Below are 26,259 nucleotides of genomic sequence, written 5' to 3' on the forward strand. Positions count from 1 at the left end.
GTTATAGTTTGTAGAACCAAGGAATAGAGTGTTGCAATAGTCCAACTTGGACAGTATGAGGGCTCGAGCCAGCGTAAGGTGGCTGATGGTGGATAAGAATGGTTTGCAGGCATTTATGAGTTTATTGGTGTAGGCTGTGGCTGAAATGGTGGCATTAATTTGCTTTTTGGAATTTGGAAGCCTGCCCCCCTTTTTTCTTACAGAGGCAAGTGCAGTGAGGCCACCAATAGTGGCAGACCGGAGCGATACAAGGCCACTTACATTACATTACATCACCTCAGACAAAGCACTGATCTGGTCCACATGGTGCACCAGGTGGGCAACCTTCCGCTTCTAAGCGACTCTGCTGCCGCAGAGCACGAAGATGACCTGCCTCTAATGGCAAGCTTTTTTATATCCTCAGTGTTCAAATATTGTACAAGAAGGTCTGGATTATTTTCAAATAAAATCTGCTAAACATTCTTACATAAGAAAACCTGGTTTCCGCAACAATGCTGCATCAGACATCCTATCAACGCAAAAGGATGGACTTTCATTGGTATAGTGAGGAGTGGGCTGGTGAAAGTACAGAATATATGATTGTGGCATTTGCATACGGTAGCTATAGAGGGCATATTCCTGCAGAGAAGTGGTTTGAAAATAAGAGGTAATGAAAAAGACTTGTCGGCTGAAGACTTGGGAGTAGCAATGGGAAGCTCTTCACAGAAAGCGTGGTAGCGGTGTGGAACGGCCCTTCAGAAAGCAAATTCTGGAGTAAATCAGTGATCTCCTGACGGATTTGGAGAGAGGAATCAGTATTTTATGAGCATAACAGCAAATACAGGAGGTGGAGACTCACTAGATCATACCGGCCATAATCATGCAGTGAAATAGGCAGACTAGTCAGTCATGGTTGACATGTTCTACCATTTCAAAAGATTACCTGCCTCTTATTTATGTGTAATGATCTAGGCTGGCAGGATTGTAAGACGCTTACCTGGCAAGTGTGTGGTTCTCGAACACCCAGAACAACAAGATAACGATTCCATAGTCAGTTCTGTACGCTGTGCTCCTCTTAAATGTACACAAAAAAAATCATAATACATCAGCAATACAATTAGGCGCTCTGCCTCTTTAACTGTATATATTAATATCAGGTATACTTATAACTCTGAAAACATGTGTTACGATTGACTTATTAGTTCATTCTAGAAGTGTAGAGCACTTAAATAAGTGCTGAAAATCATTTGTTAATCTGGTGATCGCTTAAAATAAAATATATCTCTATAGAGATAAATAGTAAGTCATTCTTTTGTACAGTAAATTATTCGCAGGGGACCAATTTCGTCCGCACCGCCATGCAACAGGTGGGCCTCTGTGCAAATCTGAACCTTTCAAACACTGAGGGTCATTTTACAAGTCCGGTGAATAAAATAAACTGGCAGGAATAGTAGCTGTGTACTTTTTCTGATCTGCCACATTTTCTATTATTTTGCAGGCGTAGTGGGGGAGCGGAATTAACATATGTGCCTTCTTTTCTCTGCTTCGCCTGGCAAATCACATGCTGGCAGTAATGTACAATGGATTCCTATGCACGGCACCTGCTTTTAGGACTTGCCAAAAGCAGCCGGATTCCATAGGAATGCATTGTAAAAGCCTCCCAATTGCTAAGTGTGGGAGGAATTTACACTTTCCCGAACATGTAGTGGAAGGCTCAAAGATGACTTTGCCTGTGTTACAGATTTTTCTTTACCGCTACGTGTTAGAAAGGTTTAAAAATTACAAGGAGTACATGGAGGGGACCTTTTGTTTTTTATAATGTAATTGTTTCATACAGTACAATACACATTGGGCATCATTACGAGGAAGGCGGCCATGGAATGAACGGCGCCGGTAAGGGACCAACACGTTCATTCCGGGCCGCCTTATTACGAGGTCTACAGCGGTTCCCACTGAGGATGTCTGGTCAGACCAGGCGTCCTTAGCGGGACCCGCTAGCAGACCAGGATGCTAACAACGGGCCTGTCATTAACGGTCCCGTTGTTAGCATTCTCCCCATTCCCATTGAGCCCTATGGGGGCTCAAATGGGAATGGGGATGTACCGGGTCCGGGGAAAGGGAATTACCAGGCCCTCCAAGGTCGGAATGGCCCGGTAAATCCCTATTCCTGGAACCCGGTACCCGGTATGGGGGTAGCCGCTACCTCCATACTCGTAACGAGGCCCATTATATTTTTATAATGTAATTGTTTCATACAGTACAATACACATATATGTATACCATCATCTATGCAAATTGAAACCTGCTTCTGTTTGGTAAAACTATGCATAAATCATGATCCTTGTAACCCACGAGCATGTCCATTTACTCCTATAACTAAGACATTTGCTTGCAACTGCGCCTCGATGCCCCTGGGCTGTAGTGCGCTCTACAAATACAAACATAAATAAAAATAAATGTAAAACAGTGACCCCTACACCCCGCCTTCCCTCGAACCAGCCCTTCAAGCAAGATCATTAAGAAACATAGCTGATCATATATCCATTATAGAGCTATTTCCAGCAAGCTGCCCCATATCTTCTCATGAGTTTTTTCCTGTTGTTTCAGCAATACCCTCTCAAACAAAGACAACTTACACAATTCTCCCGTCTACTCAACATCAGAGGGTGACTTGTCAGATTTCCAATCTTATAATATCAATTTATTGGCAATCGTTGGACCTTTTGTAAGGACGTACAAACGCAAGTGGTCCCTAACATGCAATTTACTGTTTAAAAGAAAATGCACCCCATGTAGTGATAAAGACATGTGCAAAATACAGGGGCAATCGCCTTTACACCACGGGCCTGATTTGCTAAGTGTGTTTCTGTAGATTGTTCCACTGTAAAAGGCTTTTGCAAATCAGGCCCTATGTGATGTGTTTTAAACATAGTAAATGCTTCCCACAATGAACCATGCGGAATCCATTGCATTACCCTGGTCTAAAAGGATGACTTTATAGAGACCATCCTGGGGTCATCTGATGATCATCGAACTACACTAGAAGTCATTCCCACATCATCAGACGTCATCAGGCTGTTAAAGTCACCAGCAAATATCTCAGAATGGTGGATGATGATTTGGGGATGACTTAATGAATATGCTAACATTATCCCCATTTTAGAAAACTCTTTGTTCCTGATGCTTTTAGGATGACCTACTGATCACTTCAAGAGATTGCACGTTTGTCCTTGATTATTTGGGGATGACCTGCTGATTACTTCAAGAGCAGAGCCATGAAACATGTTTGTTCCTGATGATGTGGGGATGACTTACTAATTACTTCAGAACATCAGAGTTTGTAGGATGATATGCGGAACAATACAGATAGTCATTCTGCTTTTGCTTAGTTGTACTTATGCTGAATGATCCCCCATTGTGGCAAGTGTAAAGCTCGAGACTATGTGGGCCAAAGTAGAAGCCAGAGGCCTAAACATAGCACGCACCCGTGAGAATCCTTTGCCATCCCAGTCAAAAGCAAGCACCCATCACCCTCACAATCCCCAATGTGGCATGGATAAAGCCTGAGACTATGTTGGGCCAAAGTGGAAGAAAGAGGCCTAAACATAGCATGCAGCATGGGTGAGAATCCTTTGTCATCCCAGTCAAAAGCAGGAACCCAGCACCCTCACAATCAATACATTTCCATGCTGATTTGTTAGGTAAGAATTGGTGTTGTCCCACTGTGTTAAGCTACACAACACTTATCTGCTTGGTATTAGGTAAGCCCACCTTTTGGTATAAGTCTGAACTACAAAGGTTGGCAGAGTGACTGAGCAGCCAGGCCTATCTCAAGACGGATAACTGTGAGCTGTACAAATGAAATCTGTAAATACAAGTAGCCAAGTAACACTTACACTCAAGGTTTCAGTTATAAATATTTATTTAATTAACATCATTTTTTAAATAAGCGTTCTTTAAAAAGGCAATTCATGTAACAATGCAAATATACTTTTAAATTACTTTTCAGAATCAGAGCAAGTTAGTGGATAATCCTTGGATATGCTTCATACACAATTGCTACACCATGGGGTGACTTCAATCACAAGGACAGTAATGGCATTTATATATCACACTTGCAGATTCTGAGGTTGCAGAAAGGTTTAAGAAAGGAAAAAGGTTAAACAGTTTCTCAGTATATGTGAGGCCAAATAAATCTTCCAATGAAATCTAGACAAGCCTTTCCCAGCAGTAACAGTCTAAAACAAGTTACCACCTATGAGGGACACACCATATCACTCAGTGGGCTAGAAGAGTCTGCAGGGACCCAGGACAGAGTTTGTTAGAAAATCATTTGTAGGGTCACAAGCTGTGAAAACAGAGTTGGAATGAAGCCACTGCAATTCCCAACTGAGAAAAGCAAGGCTACAAGACAGTGAGGTAAGTACCCTAAGTCTAAACAGGACCTCTGGTTTGAAGAAGAGTGGTCCAGCTGGCTTCTGTCCTGCTACATCGTTGCAGACCCCGTATTCCTGAGCCTTAGTCGTGGGGACATCTGTAGTGCTCCTGCGTTGGTACTTTGGAGGTCGTTGACGGCTATGGGCTCTTTTCGGTTCAGCGGCACTTTGCGGGTTTCAGCGCTTAGTAAACAACACTGTTGAGGATCTCTGGTACCGGTTGGGCTTCCTTCACTCCTTGGGTCTGGTTAGGGGACTCTAGCTCTGGTCGTCCTGCTTCTGGAGGGTCCTTAGGAGACTCCTGGAGCTTGTAGCCAGATTTCAGACGTTTCACTCGACTGCGGATTACCCAACCCCTGGCACTTGGTTCTTGCAACAATGAAGAAGTACAGCCAGACAGGGAAGATGGTCCAGTGGAGTTCCATGTCTAGGTTAGTTGGCCCCCCTAACCCAAGGGGAGAAGTCCATTCCGGAGCTTCTCTGTCTGAAAAGGGAGTTTCAGCACAGCAGCAGGGCTTCACCGGGCAATTCAAAGGTCCAGGAGGATGCAGCAAGCTTTGTTCACGGTTTCTTCGTCAGGTGTTTCTCCCAGTGGTCGACTCTGCTTCTAGTCCCAAAACCCTCGACTTTTAAGCAGGTTTCTCCCATTCATGCACAGCCTAGGCTGTCAATCACACATTAGGGTCACTGTCCTGAAAGGACAGCCAGCCATTCAGGACTGGTTGCATTTAGGTATTCCTAGAGACAAAGGACAGGGGAGTTTCGGGACCCTCCCTCACATCCTGTCCTTCCAGACACACTGGAGCCAGAGGCGGGACTCAGGGCTGAAGTGCGCCAACGGCAAGACAAACAAAGGGCTTCAATCTCTTTGACGCACAGAGTAAAACCCTAGAAAGACCTCACAAACAGAAAATGGCAAAAAAAGAAGACAGGGGGCGTGTTGATGAAATTGGCACCCCTGGGTGCTATACTGCAGCTGAGCGTTCAGCCTGCGGTAGAAAAACACAATGGTAGGAACAATTAAACCACTGCCGCTAGTCATTTAAAAGTAGGGAGGGCAACATACAAATGGTAAATGAGAATGTAGGATAAAGGGCTACTAGATAACCCCCAGCACTCCACATAAAATGGTGTGTGCTGGACCCACAAAGAGAAAAGGTAAGTAAAGTCATTTTCACTTTACTATTCTTGGAAACAGTAGTTCACACAAGAAAAGGTATTTTAAACCTTAAGAGAAATCTAAAGGATTTCTCAGTGACACTGCACTGAAGTTGATGTGTGTCACCATACAAAAGTAGATTGATATGGAGTTTGTCAGACTCCCAAAACAGTCAAAACACATAATGCAGTGGGAAAAGGGTCTCACTCACTCCAGGGTTAAAATTAAAGTCCTACAGTCCAGCAAAAGAGCTGGGGGTCTCTAAGGTTGAAGGGAATTAGCACAGAAATAAGAATTCTCCCTAACAGGACTGCACCAATATATGCCAGTATTCACATGCACTCTTTCAGACAATATTCATGTTTGCTTTGCGCAAAATCCAATAATCAACAACCATAACGAAAAGTACCTCCAGGATAAAAAATAAAAAAAAATCAAAAGAAAAAAGGATCCAAAAAAGAAAGAAGCAATAAACAAACGGAACCACAAAATCCCATCAACTACCCACAACCTACCAAATACAAGCAACAACAAACCACAAACAGCAAAGACTAAACCCAAAAGACCATGAAAAACACCAATCGAAAGAGGACGCCCAGTAAGGAACACAACCCACGCATCATGCCTCGCCACAAGAAAGACAAAGAAGCCAGAAAAGACAATAGAAATAATAAGAAATCCCAAACCACTTGCGAAGGCACGGACCAGCATGATCCCACAACCCCAAAAAACACGACAAACATCAGAGATGGCCCAAGGAGACATACAAATAACAGAGCAAAGACAGACTACAATGCTCGCTACCTGTCCACATACGACAATGTGGTAAACAAAAACAGCACAGCAGCAATGTACCGACAGCCAACAAGCTTCACAAATACAGACCCAACCGGGACACCAAACGGATGACAACTAATAAACCATCCCAACCCGGTCTCCACCATGGACAATACCCCAACCAGAACAAGGAGCAAATTGGAAACCATCACACTCACTCTACACCCCCTATATCACCAAGACTGGAACAACAGAGGGGTATCGACCCTATTTACCACCAGGAAATGAACCAACCCCGCCATAAACCTTATCGGTCTACTCGACAAAGAGACTGACCAACAAAGAACCACCCCACCCAAAAGACTCAACTGGGAAAAACCAACCTGGAATGGAAACCCAACCAACAACACACTGGTCAGGACAAGCAATACTAACAACAACACAAAAGGGAAATCTAGCAAACTACATTGCAGCCTCCTCAACATTAGATCCATGGCAAAACACTCAACAGAAACCAATGACCTCCTAAGCGAAGGAGGCACAGACGTGCTCTTCCTTACAGAAACCTGGCTATGAGACAACTATAAAGCCATAGCGAACGAAGCAATATCCGACAATTATAAATTAATACACGCCAACAGAGAAAACCGAAGAGGAGGTGGAATCGCAATTATACACAAAAAACACACCTGAGCAACTCGAATCATCACAACCAACGCAGAAGACTATGAATCCCTCCTAATCAAGATAGAACTCAACGACCAATTCAACATAGTATTCCTACTGATCTACAAACCATCTTCTTACAACCCCAACTTTGCAACAAAACTAGCGGATGAGGCCGCCATGCTATCAACCCACCACGACAATCTAGGTGAAAGAGATCCCACCGATACAACAGAAGACACACTCAACAATTGGATCACCCAGGCCATTGACCAATTAGCACCAGCTAAAACATTCAAAGCAACACCACCAAAAAAACTGCAGCAAAATGGTTCACAGAAGAACTGAAAAAACACCCCGAGACAATTACAAAATGGACAGAACAATACACCAGACAAGACTAAATAAAATACCAAAGACAACTCAAACTGTACAAAGCAAAAGTCCTCAAAAAAGAAATTAAAGAAAACAACACTACTACGCCACAAGAATCGGCAAACAATTCATAGAAAGAACTCCATCACCCCAACACAAACACTTTGTGAAGGTCACTTACACCAGAGCAGGGTCTGTGTAGTAGCCGCACAGCAGTTACTGCCTCTGCGAGCATTGGCCTGCGCAGGTATTATATATGTAGGCACACCAGAGCAGGGTGTGTGTAGTAGCTGCACAGTAGTTAATGCCTCTGCAAGCATTATCCTGTGCAGTTATAATTATATATGTAGTCACACCAGAGCAGGGTGCGTGTAGCAGCTGCACAGCAGTTACTGCCTCTGCGAGCATTATCCTGTGCAGGTATTATTAGATATGTAGTAATTTACACCAGAGCATGGTCTGTGTAGTAGCTGCACAGCAGTTGCTGCGTCTGCGAGCATGGGCCTGCGCAGGTATTATGTACAGGGTTTGTGTAGCAGCTCCGCAGCAGTTACTGCATCTGGGAGCCTTAGCCCGCGCAGGTATTATATATGTAGTCACTTACACCAGAGCAGGGTCTGTGTAGCAGCTGCACAACAGTTACTGCATCTGCGAGCCTTAGCCTGTGCAGGTATTCTATATGTAGTCACTTATACCAGAGCAGGGTCTGTGTAGCAGCTGCACAGCAGTTACTGCATCTGCGAGCCTTATCCTGTGCAGGTATTCTATATGTAGTCACTCATACCAGAGCACGGTCTGTGTAGTAGCTGCACAGCAGTTACTGCGTCTGCGAGCCTTAGCCTGCGTAGGTATTATATATGTAGTCACTTACACCGGAGCGCGGTCTGTGTAGTAAGCTGCACAGCAGTTAATGCGTATGCGAGCATTGGCCTGCGCAGGTATTATTATATATGTAGTCACTTACACCAGAGCAGGGTCTGTGTAGCAGCTGCACAGCAGTTACTGCATCTGCGAGCCTTAGCCTGCGCAGGTATTCTATATGTAGTCACTTACACCAGAGCAGGGTCTGTGCAGTAGCTGCAGAGCAGTTACTGCGTCTGCGAGCATTAGCCTGCGCAGGTATTATTAGATATGTGGTCACTTACACCAGAGCAGGGTCTGTGTAGCACCTGCACAGCAGTTACTGCGTCTGCGAACCTTAGCCTGCGCAGGTATTATATATGTAGTCACTTACACCCGAGCGCGGTCTGTGTAGTAAGCTGCACAGCAGTTACTGCGTATGCGAGCATTGGCCTGCGCAGGTATTATTATATATGTAGTCACTTACACCAGAGCAGGGTCTGTGTAGCAGCTGCATAGCAGTTACTACATCTGCAAGCCTTAGCCTGCGCAGGTATTCTATATGTAGTCACTTACACCAGAGCAGGGTCTGTGTAGCAGCTGCAAAACAGTCACTGCCTCTGCAAGCCTTAGCTTGTGCAAGTATTATTAGATATGTAGTCACTTACACCAGAGCACGGTCTGTGTAGTAGCTGCACAGCAGGTACTGCGTCTGCGAGCATTGGCCTGTGCAGGTATTATGTACAGGATCTGTGTAGTAGCTGCACAGCAGTTACTGCGGCTGCGAGCCTTAGCAGCTATTATATATGTAGTCACTTACACCAGAGCACGGTCCGTGTAGTAAGCTGCACAGTAGTTACTGCGTCTGCGAGCATTGGCCTGTGCAGGTATTATTATATATGTATAGGGTCTGTGTAGTAGCTGCACAGCAGTTACTGCTCTGCAAGCCTTAGCCTGCGCGGGTATTATATATGTAGTCACTTACACCAGAGCAGGGTCTGTTTAGCAGCTGCACAGCAGTTAATGCTTCTGCAAGCCTTAGCCTGCGCAGTTATTCTATATGTAGTCACTTACACCAGAGCAGGGTCTGTGTAGCAGCTGCACAGCAGTTACTGCGTCTACGAGCATTAGCCTGCGCAGGTATTTTTAGATATGTAGTCACTTACACCAGAGCAGGTCTATGTAGTAGCTGCACAGTAATTATTACGTCTGCGAGCATTATCCAGCACAGGTATTATATATATATATATATATATATATAGTCACTTACACCAGAGCAGGGTCCGTGTAGTAGCTGCACAGCAGTTGCTGCGTCTGCGAGCCTTAGCCTGTGCAGGTACTATTATATATGTACAGGGTCTTTGTAGTAGCTGCACAGCAGTTACTGCGTCTGCGAGCATTGCAGAGTCTGAACCCTACCATAAATGAGCCTCGGAGCAGCTACTCTGTCATGCCAACAACAGGCTGCCCCGTGTAATTTCAAAACCAGATGTTTAGAAAATCACGTACTTTAATTTCAACAATTGATAAGTGCAACACAAGAAATTACAGCTTCAACGTGCACTCCTAGAGGTTGCAAAACGGCTCCTCTTAACAATATAACAACAAAGGGGTGAGAACGTCTAAGTTGATGGATGCTAAAAGAAATGTATATAAAATTCACTACAAGAGCTGGATCGCATGCACTCACCTGAGGCTGCCTGGAAAACGGGACATGAGCGTTTCGTAAAGGGTAGTTTTCTAGTTCCAATTCGGGAAACGGACAATAGCAACACTCCGCCTCCACGTCATCACGTGGGCTGCTCTGCGTCACGTGGGTGTCAACGCTACTTCATCATGTGGGCTGCTCTGCATCACGTGGGTTTCAACGTTCAAGTCATCATCATTTTTGCAAGAGCTGGAAGGCAAGTCGTTACCAGAGTGATTCCTCCTTTGCAAAGCACATTTCGTATAGTTGATTGTTATTTGGTTTCTGGTAAATCTTAACATTATCTCATGTTGATTGTCAATATTGAGGAGGGAGTATTTCTGTGTATTTTGGTGGTTTATAATGTGCATCGGGTGAGAGTTATTTCGATGTATTTTTGAGATATGTAGTAACGATGTACATCACAGGGGTGAGGCAATATTGGGGAGGGGGTATTGTGTATTTTGGGGGTACCTGTACAGTTATTTATTTCTCCTGCACAGGGGTGGAGGGGGGGGGAATTTGGCATTCCCTGGGGAGGGGATTGTTGATTCACCCCTTTGCAATGTGTGGAAGGGAAGGCTAAACCAAGGCCTTGTATTGCTTTCATTATCAATCACACATTTAAAGTCCCTATGAGACCCGCTAGTAAAGTTTGCCGATACTTTCTGAAATGACTTTATGTTTTAATGACGTGTATCTGTTATGTCGTTGTGTATCTGTTACGTCGCTGTGACGTTTTCATGTGGGACGTCTACGTGCTTAGGAAGAGGATCGCGGAGGCAGGACCGCACCACGCCGTGCACGGGCAGGTATTCATTTTTTATTGCGCCTTTATAATGCACTTATTCATCTCTGAAAAGTGCCATGTATATGTAACCCTTTAACTGCCATGGGTATTTCCCCCCCAGCGCCAAGGCCTTTTCTGGTGATTTCGGTATGTGGCCAAAAGGGTGAACATTTTTGGGTTTTTTCAAAACAATGCCAATAAAATGATGTACGAAGAAGCCTGTGGTTTTTTCCTTGTAAGAGCTAGGAACAAATGGTTTGCTGTGCTGAGGTCTCCAATTTCCTGGCTTTCAGGAACAGGTTGAGTGGAAACGGAAAAAAATATTTTGATGTGGTTATCAACTGTTTTGTGAGAGGTAGGCGATTTTGGCCATTTTTGCCAATTGGACATGCATGGATGGAATGGAAGAAAAGGGTAGGAAAGCCGAATTGGAGGACAGAAAGGCATATATTTCTGAAAAGTAGACAAAATTCCAAGTTTAGGAAGGGGTGATTTGCATATGTCAGGCAACAACTAGGTAGGGGAAAATGCCATGGATTGGAGGAAAAGCTGGAAAATGACCGAAAAAAAGGTGTGTTGGACATGGCTGGCTTGGTACGGCAATGGCTTCTATGAATTTTGAGAAAAGTAATGCTCCGCTACATTCCCCCGACTCTTCCAGTTAGGAAAGCACACATTTTTTGTAGTGTTTTACAAAACGAGCAATACCACAAGCCAAACACTGAGCCATGGTACACAGGAGTTTTATGCTCACGGCCTGAACAGACGCACTTAGCATGTGTAAATCGGGAAAACCAATGTGGTGAGGAACGGCAAGCGTCCATTTTTTGAAAGAGCACAGGCAGACCTTTTCAAGGGTATGTGACTTGTGCAGGTTACAAAAGTGTATGGTGCCTAAAGCAGCGACTAGATGTAGGTCACATTTGGGAAATGAAAGGGTTGTGTGACAAAGGGCACCAGCAAATGGGGAAAACGTTATGGAAACCACACACACACAACAAATGTTATACCTTCCCGCATTCCCACAGGTGTGCCGATGAAAACGGTACCTCACATGTGTGGGTGCACCTACCTGGGTGCCAAGGGGAAAGCCTAAAACATAGATAACCCCAAGTCTGTTTCAACACCTGAATTTGACACTTTCTCGAGACAAGCGCAACATACAAATATGGGCCTCGGGTATCCATGCCACCAAGGAAAACGGAGAACCCCATGCATTTCCGAAAAGAGGACACCCATGGAATCCAGAGGTATGATTTGCGCACATCGGCCCAGAATTTATTACCCAGACACCCCCGTCTGAAATGTTATTTTCTGCACAAGGAAAAAAGTGAAAATGGTGGAACGCTTTTTAGGGGAGGCTGTGGGGCAAGCCAAAGGGTCGGGGAATTTTCTAATGGGATGGGCCGTTAACCCCCTCATCCGCCCCACCAACAATGGAATGGGTGCCATTTCATGCAGCCTTCCCTGGGACCAGATATCTGCTCCTAGGAATGGACGCCTGAGCCCAGAGAGGAGTGCAGGACAGCCCCCCCCTTATCTGCCCCTGGGGAGGGCAACATGAGATGGGTCGCCCCTTCAATTGGGGTGGGGGTGGTGAGGTGCACCCCCTTCACATTAGAAAATTCCACAGCTGTGTAGGGGGCCCCTCCACCCCAGCTAAAGGGCAGCCTGCCATCTTGAATTATTTTCTTTGTTTACTATACCTGCCTTGGCACAGAGGGGCACATTGGTGTGCCAATCTGGCGCTGGGGTGCCCAAACATTACTGCTCCACCCACTGGGAGGACTGTCCCACAATTTTTGGGGGCCCTCCCCCCCACCCCAAATGGAGGGGGGGTGTACCTCACGCAGCCGTTTGTAGGAGGCCCAGGGAGACCTGCTGAGGTGCCCCCGCCACCCATTTGGTGTGAGGGGGGAGAGCCCCCAAAAATGGTGGGACAGGCCCCCCAGTGGGTGGGGCAGTAAGGTTTGGGCACCCTGACACCAGATTGGCACACCAATGTGCCCCTCTGCGCCAAGGCAAGTTTTGTAAACAAAGAAAAAAATGGAAAATGGTGGAACGCTTTTTGGGGGGGCTCTGAGGCACCCCAAAGGGTTGGGGAATTTTCTAATGTAATGGGGGATGACCCTCTACCCCCCCAAACCAAATGCAGGGGGGCATCTCATTCAGCCCTCCCTGGGGGCAGATGCCCCTTCCTAAAACCAAATATCTGCCCCCAGGGAGGGCTACAAGGGGTGCCCCCATTTCCCCTTGGGGTGAGGGGGAGAGGCCCACTCCCCTTTTCTGTAAAATAAATCCCTGGTGCCTAGTGCCCCCCCACTCCCCCCCAAAAGTCCCTTATTTTTATTTTTGCCCCCTTCCCTGGGGGCAGATGATCAGCCAACTGCCCCCAGGGTTTATTAGATATGTGCCCCATGCTTTGGGGGCTGGGGGGGAGGGCTGCTTACTGTAAGCAGCCCCCCCATCACAAACATTTCCCTGGTGGTCCAGTGGCCATTGATGGTCACAGATCGAGCACTCTGCGCTGATCCGTGACCAGCAATGCGTCAAAAATGGTGTCTTTGGGAAGGGGAGAATCTCCCCTTTCCAAAGACACCATTTGTTCTACAATCCATGGTGGTCTAGTGGGCCCCAGGGCCCCTAACACCTCCCACCGCCCTTCGAAATTATTTTTCTTTTCTTTTTATTTTCACCCCTGGGGGCAGATGATCACTGCCCCCAGGGGTCTCCACAGCCCTGGCGCCTTTCTTTGGGGGAGAGGGGGCAGCTTACCTAGTAAGTAGACCCCCTCCTCCCCGCTCCCAAAACAGATCCCTGGTGGTCTAGTGCGCATTGCTGCCCGCGGATCGAGCTCTGCGCAATGCTGTCACAAAAGATATCGTTGGAAAGGGGAGATCCTCCCCTTTCCAACGATACCTGCCTCGATCTCCGGCTTGAAATACAGCCGGAGATCGAGACATAGGGAGAGGGGCTCTTAGCTTCTCGCTTCACCGCGGCAGCCAAAAATGGCTGCCGCGGTGAATTTACTTTCAATTTCATGTCGGCGTGTGTCACGCACGCCGATGTGAAATTGAAGATAATCCAACCCCCGGGCCATGAAGAGGAACCTCCCCCTCACATAGCCTGGGGGTTGGATTACAGTTTTGTGCGATCCCTGCTTTGCAGGGATCGCACAAAACAGGGTGCCTGAAAGGACGAGCTATCTCGTCCTTGGCACTAATAAGGTTAAAGATGATGATGATGATGATATTTTTATTTACATCAAGCTCATACACAGGTGTTTCACAGCGCGGCAAGGGAGGGGAACGGGGAGAACTAAACACTGATGGGTTTGTTTTTCCTATTCTGATTTTAGTTGCACCAACAGCGATCTTTGTGTGTCTTCTTGGCTGGAATCCCCATCCTCGGCTCCACCCACCCCCAAACAGAAGTGGTTCATGGCCATGCCGCACACGCCGAGGGAATTTCAGGGCAGATTCGGCTGCTGCCATCTTCACCCTTATCCAGTGGTGGAAATGAAAAAAATGTGGTGGGGGTCCCACAAGGGCCAGGGTTGCGGCAGAGTTGAAGGGGCAGTGCCCAAAGAGGCGGGGTGGAGCTGGCAGTTGACCTCCGATCAAAGGAAATGTCCAAAATAATAGTTTACAACGGTGCAATTTCTTTCATGCTGCTTCTTTTCCAAATTATATATCAATTCCACTTCCATGGCACTGGCGATGAGTTACTTCACTATGCAAATAATCGTTTTGATCAGCGTTGCTGAGTAAATATTCTTTAAAATGCACAATTTGCATCCCATTTTATAAACAAACCTCCCCCCTTGGGTACTATTCAAACATGGTCAGAAAAGGAATGAATGGCCGTTGACAACTATGGGCCACATTTTCATTGGTGCACGAGACAATTTTATGGCCCAGTCCGGCCCGCACTTGTACAAGGGAGCAAACCGTACCATCCATCTGTGCACCTAAAATACCAACAGCAGTGTTAGTCTACACTGTGATCTGAGCTCATACAGAAGCAGACTGTTAAAGAATCATTAAAAGGAGCAATTACTCTAACTAATGGTGAAAGAGCAGATAATCTGTGGGGAAATCCTGGTTTAAACCGAGGGATTGTCCTGCAACCTCATTCTTAAAACCTGCTGATTTCTGTTCGCCATAAGCAACGTTTTCTTTTACTTGAACCACACCCGGCACAGCTCCTGCAGCTCCCCTCTGACAGCAGTTGGGTTGCTGCATCTTGTGGGATAGTTTCAATGATAATAGGGGTATTTATTTATTCATGCAATGTTTGACGTCTGCCTGCATATTTATTTTTTTATGCAATGTTTGTCGGATACAAGTATCCGACAAACTGCATAAATAAATGAATAATCCGGGTCCATGTATCCGACAAACATTGCATAAATAAACTGGGCGTGGCTGAGGACTAACTTCCTCTGGTGACGCTGTGCACCCTGCACGGGGTTACCAGAGGAAGTTAGTTTGGTTTTCCTGCAGCTGTGACCTGTATCAAAGTCCTGCTGTGTACACGTAGGGGGGCAGAGCCATTGGAGCGCTCATGGCAGCAATAAGATGTTCCGCCCCCCTACTCTGTGCCGCAGCGGACGCTTTCTTTTCTTTCTTTTTTTTCCAAGTAACCCAGCGCAGAGCATGGGTTTGGGGTTTGCGGCGGCTGTCTGGCCGGATCCCGCGGTCCGGCTACACATCTGGTGCTGGATCTCGGATCCGACGAGAGCCGACCCAATGACCAGTGCTGCCGTTATGTGCCCAACACGGCTTTCACTGTTATAACAGCAATGAGCTCACTACGACGGCATGCTGTTCCCTTCGTATGATTTCTGTAACTTTACTGCCTTTACGAGGTGAGGGGTTATGAATGTTGCAGGGAGATGTGCCTGACTTTACCGCTCAGTGCTGCCAGGCAGTACATTGAGCTGTACCAGCCAGAGTCTGTACCACAAGATGTCTTCCCCCCGCCCATATTTCTTTATTTCTGTATATAACCAACTTCCTTCATTTCCCTGCGACTTCCTTGATTTACCTGTGTTGTCTCACTGACAAGGTGCCAGCATGTTGCTTTGCATACAGTGAAAATGCAAACTCCTATGTAGTCTTTCCAGCAAGATAACCATGAGTATTTAGCCCTATAAAAATAGCCTCACTGTAGGCAGAGGTCTTCAATCTGTGGGGCGTGTGATCCAGGACAGCAAGGAAAGAGAAAATACATGCTCAGTCAGTGCAACGTGATGAGGGCGCGGGAAATAAATGCAGCCTGGACATGCTCGTTCCTGAATTTGGATTGCGTGTCCACGCTGCATTGTTGCTTCCTGCTGGTGACGCCAGCGTCTTATTGCCTGGTAAGGGATGCCGCTTGTCGGCTCAGACCGCCACACCACAGTTGGACGGAGTGCCGGGAAGCAAGCGTTTCATGCCTTTGTCGGTCCCTCTGCTTCCCTCTCCCCCTTTGGACCCACGAAGACTAATGTGTGGGGAAAGGTGAGCAGGGAGGCTGGATCACTGCAATGCTGGTTCCCCCTGGACCCCTCTCCCTCTGTGCCCCCACCTTGCTTGGCCATAGGGGAAGAAGAGGCGAGCGGCGATGGAAGCACGCATTGCCAGTGTTGTATGATATCCAGCTCCCCTACAGCAGATTTCTGGGTTTTCCAGCAATCTGCCGTGGGGTAGCCAGATATCGTACAACACCGGTCCCCGCTGCTTTGGCTGTGCCTCTGCCTCGTCACCCCTCTGGTCCATGGGACAGCGCTGGCCGGATCTCGGGACCTGGCCTGCCTCAGCCATGACCAGGCTTTATCAAGCCCCCAAGCTTTGCAGAGGGAAGCTGGGGGCTCAGTGGCCTAATCTAAGCAGGGCTCCTTTCCCCAGCCGTCACTCGTGCATTTCCTGGCTCTGTTTGCTCATCCCGTTTGTTTTTTCTGTCCTGAAAGGGACACCACAGAAATCAATGGGCCTGAACATCACTGTGGCGGGGAGGGGGTGTGGTCACTGTTGAAAGCATGCATTCTACATGCTGGACACATTATTGTTCAAATGTGCGTTTTACACATTCAAAGGAAAAAAGTAATTTCCAAACTCAAAAATACTGCTGAAACTTGCGTTCACTAGTTTTCTTTGAGGTGTGTGTTTTTTTTTAATTATTATTATTTTTCTTTCTCTCTGTGCACCACACCAATAGAATTTGTGTGCCCCTTGCTTTGTGTTTTATGACAGGTTATATTCATATTCATAAAGATGTTATGTTTACAAATAAATGCTTTCATTGTGCTGACAGCAGTTCTTAGGAAATTAACATGGGTGCCAAACGGAGACAGAAATACCCCAACCCATCCCTTGGCCAAACACATTTTATAGCACTTCCTTTTTTTTTATAAGTAATTGCAAAAAGCCCTATCGATTAACAAGTTTTGCAAATATTTGTATTGTTTTGGTTAAATTCAACCTTAAACACAGTCTCAGTAATGGTCTGTTAACCTGCTGAGCTACCCTCAGAGCCATCTACTATACAGCAAGTCTATGCATCCCATGATATACTAAAATCACTGCATTACCAACAGTACATTGGTTGCACCGCTGCCATAGAAGTGATTTAAAGTGGAATTCATGTATATCATCCTGCTGTGGGTGCCAGGCCTTTGCCTGCATGTGGCACCATATGTTGCAGAGAAGCCAGAGGCCCTCATGTCTAGCATGGCAGCCGCAGCAGTCTGCTGCTACGTCAGCGCTGTCACCCAACTGCAGTATAAGCTACATGGCTATTACTCGATGTTTCCGAAAGTTGGCTCTGTGAGTTAAGAACTACTGTGTCGTATTCTATGTAAGAGATGTAGATGAATGATTTTAATGCCAGCAGGCTGGACTTCACAACTGTTAAGGGTAACCTATAACAAGCTGATGCCCTTTCTCTCGCTCACTCTATTATTTTGTTTTGTCTCTGAGTAGGAGTCACGTTTTCAGGTATGTGCTCTTGACTGCTCTCTACCAGCTGGGGTGGACTGGCCTATAGGGAACTTTTGGAGATTTCCCAGTTGGACCCTGCACCCTAGGTCCCTTTTGTGTGCCGGGGTGGATGTGCGCCGACTGGCAGGGTGTAGTGCGCACATATTGGTACGGTCAATCTGGTACATTTTTATAATATTTTTTTTATTGTACTTTTTCAATTGCAGGAACACAAATTGGCTTAATCATCCCATCCTGGACAGCAAAGTCCCCAGCAGCAATGGCGCCATAAAAAATCCTCACTGTTCTCAAAACGGCTAAAAGCCACAGGTGGGGATTCACAAACTTCTTACTCCATGGAGTACTGTCTGTTATCTACAAAAAGGAGCACAAAAAGTAGAGGGGTTTCTAAGGCCACTGCAGTTTTCGCCTTTTTCAAAAGGGGTGTCTTTAAAGAACTCTCTCAGATGTACTTTGCCCATAAATTGGTTGAATTCCACCCTGAATTCAAAAGGATTATGATGTTTAGATATCACAACGTTAAGTCCTTTGTTGAGTACCTCCTCCTCTTTTTTAGACAAACTTACATCTGAGAGATTTACTATCAACCCCTGTTGCTGCGTGTCTGCATCCGCTCTGATGCCCATTGCCTTTGATTTTCTCCCCTTCCCAAAAAAGACTATTGTTGGTTATGACCTCTACGATTGTTACCTCTGGATCCTCTCCCCTGACTTGGTCAGGTATTCCCCACTGTTACTAGGGGCACTCGTACCTGGGTCACTATACTCATCATACTCCGAAGCCTCATCACTGGAACTATATGAGGTATTGCGGAAACGCACTCTCCGATTTTGATTCTCCAAATTTATAATCTTTATCGGTATAACCGAAAGCCTTCTCATGAGTGAAATTTTGTATATCTTTCTTCATCCTTTTAATACGTTCAGAAATAGTCTCAGTTTTGAACCCCTGCATGTCTTTTAAGTGTTTCTCTAGGCCTTTCTTAAAAGCCTCTGTCGATGTTTTTCTTAATTTCCTCTTCTAAATTCTTTAGATCTATTTCAATCTTTTTCGCTGTTTCTAGTGCAGTTTCTATAATAAGTATCAGCCAATCACGGCCGCACTTATTAGCGATGTAACTCCACTTTAGTTTGAATTCAGGGTTGTCTAAGAATAGACGAGGTTCGTTCCTCACTGTGAGCCCTTGGGGCAAAGCTAGATTCTTTACATATTCTATCATAATTATGGCATGTAACTCTGTGCGTATGAGTCTTTTTCTCATCTGCACGAGTTCATCCCATTGGTCGTCTTTGCCAAGGATATCTAGATCTTTATTAAGGCCTACTATATACTATCTACTATATATACTTGGATATACAAGCGTTGTACACTAATATACCCCAATTGGCAACATTCGAGGTAGTAGAAGAGACCTTACTGAACAGAGAAGATCAACATCCAGTCTCCAACTCTTTCATGAAATGGTGCACAGAAATGGCTCTCACAAATAACTTTTTTCAGTTTATGGGTCAGTTCTATAAACAGATAGAGGGGGCGGCCATGGGGGCGGCCATGGCACCGAATGTGGCTAATTTGTATGTCAATATGTTTGAGGAAACAATACTGTACTCCAACCTTAATCCTTTGCAAGAGAATATCCTATGTTGGCTACTTTACATAGATGACGTGTTTGTCATTTGGAAAGGGAGTGAAGAGGAATCCCAGAGGTTTGTACAATGGTTGAACCAACAGAACAGATACCTAAAGTGTACTAGTAATATCAGTAATTAACCGATACATTATTTAGATATATGTATATATCATGATCAAGGGTTGTTGTTACTGAAACCTTATACTAAGGAAACAGATAGAAATGCTTTATTGCACTATAAGCCACCATGCACAGCATGTGAAAAACAATCTACCTTTCTCCGATTGAAGAAGAACAGCAGTACCAATGCTTCCTATGAAAATGGAGCCAATATTCTTATTGATAAATTGGCTCACAGAGGATATCCCATCCCTCTAGTTAAAAAAGCTGCTAAGAGAGCATTTAACAATAATCGAGAAGCTCTTTTAGACCAACAAATACGCAGAGATGGAGAGCTCTTTTAGACCAACAAAGAGATGGAGAGCTCTTTTAGACCAACAAATACGCAGAGATGGAGAAACAAAAGAGACTCATGACCAAAGAAATCGGGAGCCCTATTGTAGCTTTCAAAAAGAGCACTACTGTGCGTAATTTAGTCATGAGAAATGATGTGAAGAACAAGAAGAGAGTATGTCAACAGACTAATATATGGGGACTCCCACCAGTATCAGGACATCATCCCTGTGGCAATTATACAATGTGTACGCAAAATAGAAAAACCATGACTGTAGATCTGGGTTTTGGGAAAATGTGGAAAATCACAGAACATACAAATTGTGAAATGAGTAATGTTATTTATTTAATCAAATGTCCCTGTCAACGTAGCTACATAGGAAAAACAAACAGAAAATGTAAAACAAGGATGATCGAGCATAGAAGTTGCATTAGGAATGGAATTGAACAAGCACCCATGGTGAAACATTTTATGGAAAAGAAACTAGTAACGAATTTGAATGGGTGATCCTGAAACAAATAGAAGGGGAGTCACAGGAATTGATTAACAAAAAGTTACTCCAATTAGAACAAATTGATTTTTCTGTCCAAAAGCCATATCCACGGTCTAAATGAAGGGGTGGAATGGCACAATGCCTAGGCAACCTGTTTTTTACTTGATCATCGTTGTTGAAAGTAGGACCTTTGGGTAAATGTAATTATGTAATCGTCAGAGTACCCATTTAATATTCTACCGACTGTACATTGGCACATTTGAGATGTAAATAAGAATGAGATCTGTCTATAACAGGGTTGCAAGCGTTTAGAATATATTTATATGTCTGTTTGGTTTAGAATACAGGAACACATCTGCCAGTTTGTCGTAGTTCTCAAATTGACATAAAACTCTGTATGTATATGCAATGTCAGATTCAATCACAATGTACAAATGAGGTATGGGTCCAATGAATATTTTTGAAATGTACAGGTGAGACTCCCCATCCCCCCGGTACCCACACCACCACCCTTTTTTATGTGTATTCATAGAATCACAAGCAGCTAGATAACTTCTACATATATCCAAACAGAAATAGTGCACAGAATCTCCTATGAAAGAGTCCACTCTAAGGAGATGGATATCCTTTCAAAATCAGTGCTGCAGCTGTTGGCATACAGAATTGTTGAATTGAAGTCAGGGCAGCTCTTATTATAGGTCAAGCACCTGCGTATTTGGCTCATTTAACAACCGATACGGGTTGTTTCCCGCACTACATTACCCATAAACGCGTCCGTGCGCGTGCGATGAAGTAAAAACGCCATCGGGCGACGTTGCGTAGACGTTGGCCCACGGCGTGATGACGTCATTACGTCCGCGAGAGCGATCCCGGGATTCTGATTTAAAACAGATGCTAGAGGCATATCCCGGATCGAGCTACCTGCCATTTCGAGACTTACCCAGTGAGTGTTTTATACAATAATTATATTTGTTTCTCCTTCTGGTTAAAAGACCAGTTGGCCTCATGAGGTTTTTGTTACTTTACAGCTACCTAGAATGAAGAGGACAACTCCATGTGGGGAGTGCCTGGTTTGAAAACAACAACTAGCCCTATAGGCTGGGTGCCTTGGAGATTTTCTCTCTTATACCGCTTTACAAGTAAGTGGATGCTTTTAATACAATAAGCACATTAGCGTAAAATTCAATAAGTGGACAAACCACTGAGGAGTTTTTTCGATAATTATATCTTTCAGGAAACAGACAACTTCTTGGAGAAGTGAACTTTTTGAGCAGTAGGAACATACTATGATTTGATGGAGTGACACTTTGATCATATGTTTATAACAATAAGGTAAGCCTCTTTTGATGGAACCAGGATATGATAATACAGTACGCCAGGCCAATATGAGTCTAATGCGAATATGTGTTGTATATTAGGACAGAAGATAGAGGAAACAAGGCATCAATTTCTAAAGTAATTGGAATTTTGCCGTCATGACAACCAATCAAGGTTAGAGAAGACTCCAGGATATTGAACCCTCGAGTTAGAGAGGTATGTAAATTAACAGCATGCTTTTTACCCTTATGGGGATAAGGGTTACACAGCTAGTTTAATCAATGGATTAGGATTGTGACATGAGGGAGTAATATAGTGCCTCCTTTTTTTATTAACAGGGTACATCGTCTTTACAAGAAGACGGAGGCTTGGTAATACAGTTTTATCTTGAATAGAACCGACACAAAATACTTCACACCCCTGAAGAATGTCCTACATTGTGCTAATGGGACAGAAACGTGTACAAGTTGGGAATCTACAAATTCAAAATATGCAATAGCCATTAACATCTAGGGCTAAGGGATCTCAGTGTGATTAGACTACACGGGTTTGACCCAAGATTGAATTCATGAATAGAACCCACTTAGGTTGATTCACTTGTGTTGTTTTAAGGTGGATTGATTGTTTCATGTGATATGATCATTTTTTATGATCTTTTTAATTGACTTCGTATGACTAATAAAATTTGTATTTTTTGAGGATCATAGTATTACTTGACTACTAGATAGGATACCCATATGTGTTTGGCACCTTTAAGGAACTGAACTTCTTTTTGTAGATAACAGACCATAAAAAATCCTGACATCAGTATTAGGACTTTCCGACGGTAAGAAGGTCTTTTTTTAAAACAACTGTATTTTGCTGTGGGTAATTTTAAAGGTATAGTAGGAGTCACAATCGGGGATTTCAAACCTATTTTTGAGGCTGTTCCTTTCTCATTTCTAGTTTGGGGCGGTACTGAAAGTTCACGTCTCATGTGGGAGTTGCATTTACAGTGCACTTGACCCAGTCACGCAGGCAAGTAAGGATTTCTTCTCCCTATGTAATATTGGTTGAGTAGAAGTGCTGAAGATTTATGTCGGCCCTGTGCAATGTGCATCCAGGTGTGGTTTTCGCTGCCCCATGGCCTAGTCCAGGACCACACTTCAACAAAAAATGTGAGCTAGAACTTCACGATCTGAGGGAGTCTTCTGAGACTTGTATCAATGTGGTGTTTTTTTTAAATCCAGGCAGCATTTCTGACCCATTACTGCTTGTTGTTCCCCCAAGCTGTTCACATGGTTTTGTTTTTTGACCCCCCCCCCGCCTTTTCACCTGGTTAGTTTTAAATCTTATGTGGTGTTTAAATCTTTTAAAGCATTTTTGAAAAATAACATGACATAAATTAACGTGGGGGGTTTGCAATGTTTTCAGGGTTGGTCTCCTTTTTTAGATGGATCATTGGTACTAAGTGAAGAAAATATCTTTTTCACTGTACCGATTGGGGGGGGGGGTCGATTTAGAAAGACCGCTCTGTGACCGCTCAGAGCGGTCTTTCTAAATCGAACGATCATACTTGTCAAACCCCAGTCGCACATGAGTGCATGCAGGGGCTGACAGGTGCTGTGAGACCCAGCAGAGTCGTCACAGGAGGCAGAGGTGTGTTTTGGACTGTGTGTGCGCATGTGGGTAAGATGCGTGTGTTGGGGGAGGGAAATTAGGTGTTCGGGGGGCCCCCCTGATTGACAAGTTACCGAGGGGAAGGAGGGGGGCAGTATGTGAATTCCACACTTTAAAGTCAATACAAAAACGGCCAGGAAAAAAATCTGTCTTTTTTGTGTTCAGGCTTTAAAATGCAGACATAACACATAGAAATGGATAGTTTCCTAGTGCCCAAAGGTGGTAGGAATCTCAAACGAAAAGCGGAAGGGGAGGTGGAAACGGACACGAGAAATGCAAAAACACAGAAATATGTCTTTTTTGCATTTTGGGTTCACATGGATCACAGTTGCTGACAAGTTAAGCTGCAGTGTGTGATTTGGGGCGCTACTTTAGCCAGCCTGAAACACTTGAGGCGCATTTGGAAACAAAACCTTAGCATAAAAGACCATGGATTTGTTTGTACGGCAGCTACATGCATATACAAGTAAACAACACTGTTAAAACGTGGCCTCAGTACCTGCAAATGCTTTGGAAGCTTCTTACCACATTATCTGGGCGGGGGGGGGAAAGCCCTTTACAGATGCAGAGAGTAATTCTGCCAACAATTCTCACTGTCAACCGGGTAATGCTTAGTGACGGTGCAGCAGAGAAATGCAAAATTATCTTTGTCCGACACCACAATTTTCCGCCGCATCACTGACCTGTCCTCTTCCATCAGTACAGAATTGATATTGTGCTTGAAATATTTTGTAAACCAATTCAGGGCAGAGCAACTGCATCTATAGTCATTGACATTGTGAACTACTTCCTAAGTTCCCACTGCGTAAAGTGGGAGGCGTGTGTTGGTATTTGCTTGGATGATGCTCCTTCAATGTCTGGTGCTAGAACTGGTGTTTGCCCCCCACACCCCAACTTTCATGGCACACCATTCTGTCTCCATTCATTTGGTTGGGGCACCTTTTCTTCAGATGTCATGTCTCAAACCCCACCCCCCCTGCCCGCCGCCCCCAACATTGTCAGCAAAGTTACTCCACTGCTGACTTGTACTGTTAGCTTACTATGGTGACCTCTTTGAAAAGCTACATTTTTTAAACCTCTCCCTGCAAGGCACAGAAAAGAAACCACATTATTGGCTATGAACGCAAAAAATGTCAGCATTTAAGAAGAAGTTGGAGCAATTGACCGCCTACTGGAGAGTCAATTCAAAACATTGTCCTTGGGTGGATTTTGGCAAAATGCTGTTTCCTCCTTTTATCCAAATGCAGTCAATTTACTGTTACCTTTCAGCACCTCGTACCTTTGCAAGATTGGATTTTCAACTTTTGCAGCCCTGCAGACTAAATAAAGCAAACCACAGGTTATTGCAAAAATTTAACCCAATAGTGATGGATGGCTGGCTGCTGAAAGGCAGGCACACCCTTCACACTAGCTCTCCAGTATGCCACTGTCCAACTTGCAAGTGACTGCATTGATAGTAATCAAGTTTTTGTACTTAAGTGTGTCCTACGTTACTCTTTGAAAAAAAATATCCAAGTCACATCCCCTGTAGCAAAAAATTCTGAATGCTGCGTTTACAAATATTTGCCCTCTAATTAATTTGAGTTATTGCAAGCAATGATTTTGAAAGAATGTTGTTTGGCACCCACACCTCCATTTGGCACCATTGTACGCCAGATAAACATTTTGGAGTCCATGTGGATAGAGGGGCCCAAGCCAGGTACCTTTTTGTTAGGGAGAGCTTGGGGGTCAAACAAGTTTGAAGACCACAAGACCACTGCCTGTAGAGTGACTATCTTGTTATCAAGAAAATGTTTTTGTTTAAAAAGGCAAAAAACCTAATTGCTATCTTCCTGGCACAGCTATATGTTAACATATATTTTGATTGCTAGTTTGGATGAGCACTTATCCTCCCTGGTCCCTAGGGGACAGTGCACGTGTGGGCTTAAACAGCAGAAGCTTAATGCACTAAACAAGCCTTTGCAAAATCCCTGGTTGCTTTAAAGTGGTCCATTATCCACGTGCTTGCTGTGTCCTTGTGTGCGACGTTGCTACGTGTCTGGTACGGTGCATATACAACTTGTACACATGACCGCACCTTCAGTGGGTAGGAGCAAAATCATTCCGGTGCTTTACTGGGAAGGAAAGAGTTGAACGGACCCAGCGATACTCAGGATTGCTTAAGAACATTGCAGTGTCACATAGCCCCTGTGAGAATGTGTCTCTTGTATATAGAGGGCACAATGCTTGTAATTTTCAATAAGTTACCCAGACAGCTGCATGCCAGTGCACAGACACCCGCTGGCATAGATTTCCCTTGTGTGGGGATTGTTGATGTGTGGCTTGTGCGAAGCGTGGGGGACTTTCGCAGCATCTTTAATATTGCTTAATTCTGAAGCAGGGTGCAGAGTGGCACCGTTTGGTTTGGCTAGCATGAAGGCTGGCTAAGTTTTGAAGTGTGTGGCAGACTGTTTGAGCCGTAGCCTCTGGCTGGGGATGGTTGAAACGCCCCGATGAATGAGTTCTTTGATTCCTGCGTTCCTCCTTCTGGTGGCACATGGTGCTTTGGGCTTAGATTTGCTGTTGTGATTCGGGGCACACACAGAGAATGGTTGCAGATATTGGCCATCCAAGCTCTCATGAAGAAGAGAAAGACTCCTCTAACCAACAGTGGACAGATGCCCCCCATCTATTTATTTCTCTTAGCAATGCTTGCAACCTGATCATTGCTTTCACTTAAGTCATTGAACACCAGCCAACAACAAAAAAGTGGCATCCATTAATTGTCCAGCAACTGAATTTGCATTAAAGGAGAGTTTCAACGCTCCCCACACCCCCTCTCACCCCGTTTCAAGAAGGGGAACATTGTTGAGATTTGTGTAATGTACAAAGTGTACAGGGCAGATACTCTTGGAAAGTTCAAGGTCAAAGCACCCCTAAAGAGGTTCTGTAAAGCTGCCCCCCATAAAAAGCAAACTGTCTGGCATTCAAAGACTCATTTTATATTGTAATGCTTTTAAATATTATTTTTTCAC

General features: G+C 44.8%; 1 protein-coding gene and 1 long non-coding RNA gene across 5 annotated transcripts in view; one reads left to right on the top strand and one right to left on the bottom strand.

Moving 5' to 3' along the window:
* Positions 1 to 10,060, bottom strand: part of SMAD9 (SMAD family member 9) — a 444,811-nt gene extending 434,751 nt beyond the window's left edge. The window contains exon 1 of one of the 2 annotated variants that reach the window (XM_069640626.1): positions 9,923 to 10,060. The gene's annotated coding sequence lies outside the window, so the exon portion shown is untranslated. Of the gene's footprint in view, positions 1 to 976; positions 999 to 9,922 lie in introns of those variants that run through there. The other variant, XM_069640627.1, reaches the window with a different exon arrangement.
* A 57-nt stretch (positions 10,061 to 10,117) lies between these two features.
* LOC138528755 (uncharacterized) lies at positions 10,118 to 22,285 on the top strand. Of its 3 annotated transcripts, XR_011284224.1 has the most exons (7): positions 10,118 to 10,207; positions 10,686 to 10,731; positions 17,899 to 18,001; positions 21,298 to 21,408; positions 21,504 to 21,601; positions 21,688 to 21,802; positions 21,925 to 22,285. It is a non-coding gene; the product is annotated as an uncharacterized lncRNA (long non-coding RNA). The 3 variants fall into 3 exon arrangements; XR_011284223.1 differs by lacking the exon at positions 10,118 to 10,207 and having other exon boundaries at positions 10,458 to 10,731; XR_011284225.1 differs by lacking the exons at positions 10,118 to 10,207; positions 17,899 to 18,001 and having other exon boundaries at positions 10,458 to 10,731.
* Positions 22,286 to 26,259: the final 3,974 nt, after the last annotated feature.

Source organism: Ambystoma mexicanum, chromosome 7q, assembly GCF_040938575.1.
Source record: "Ambystoma mexicanum isolate Mex_15411 chromosome 7q, UKY_AmexF1_1, whole genome shotgun sequence".
Taxonomy (NCBI): Eukaryota; Metazoa; Chordata; class Amphibia; order Caudata; family Ambystomatidae; genus Ambystoma; species Ambystoma mexicanum.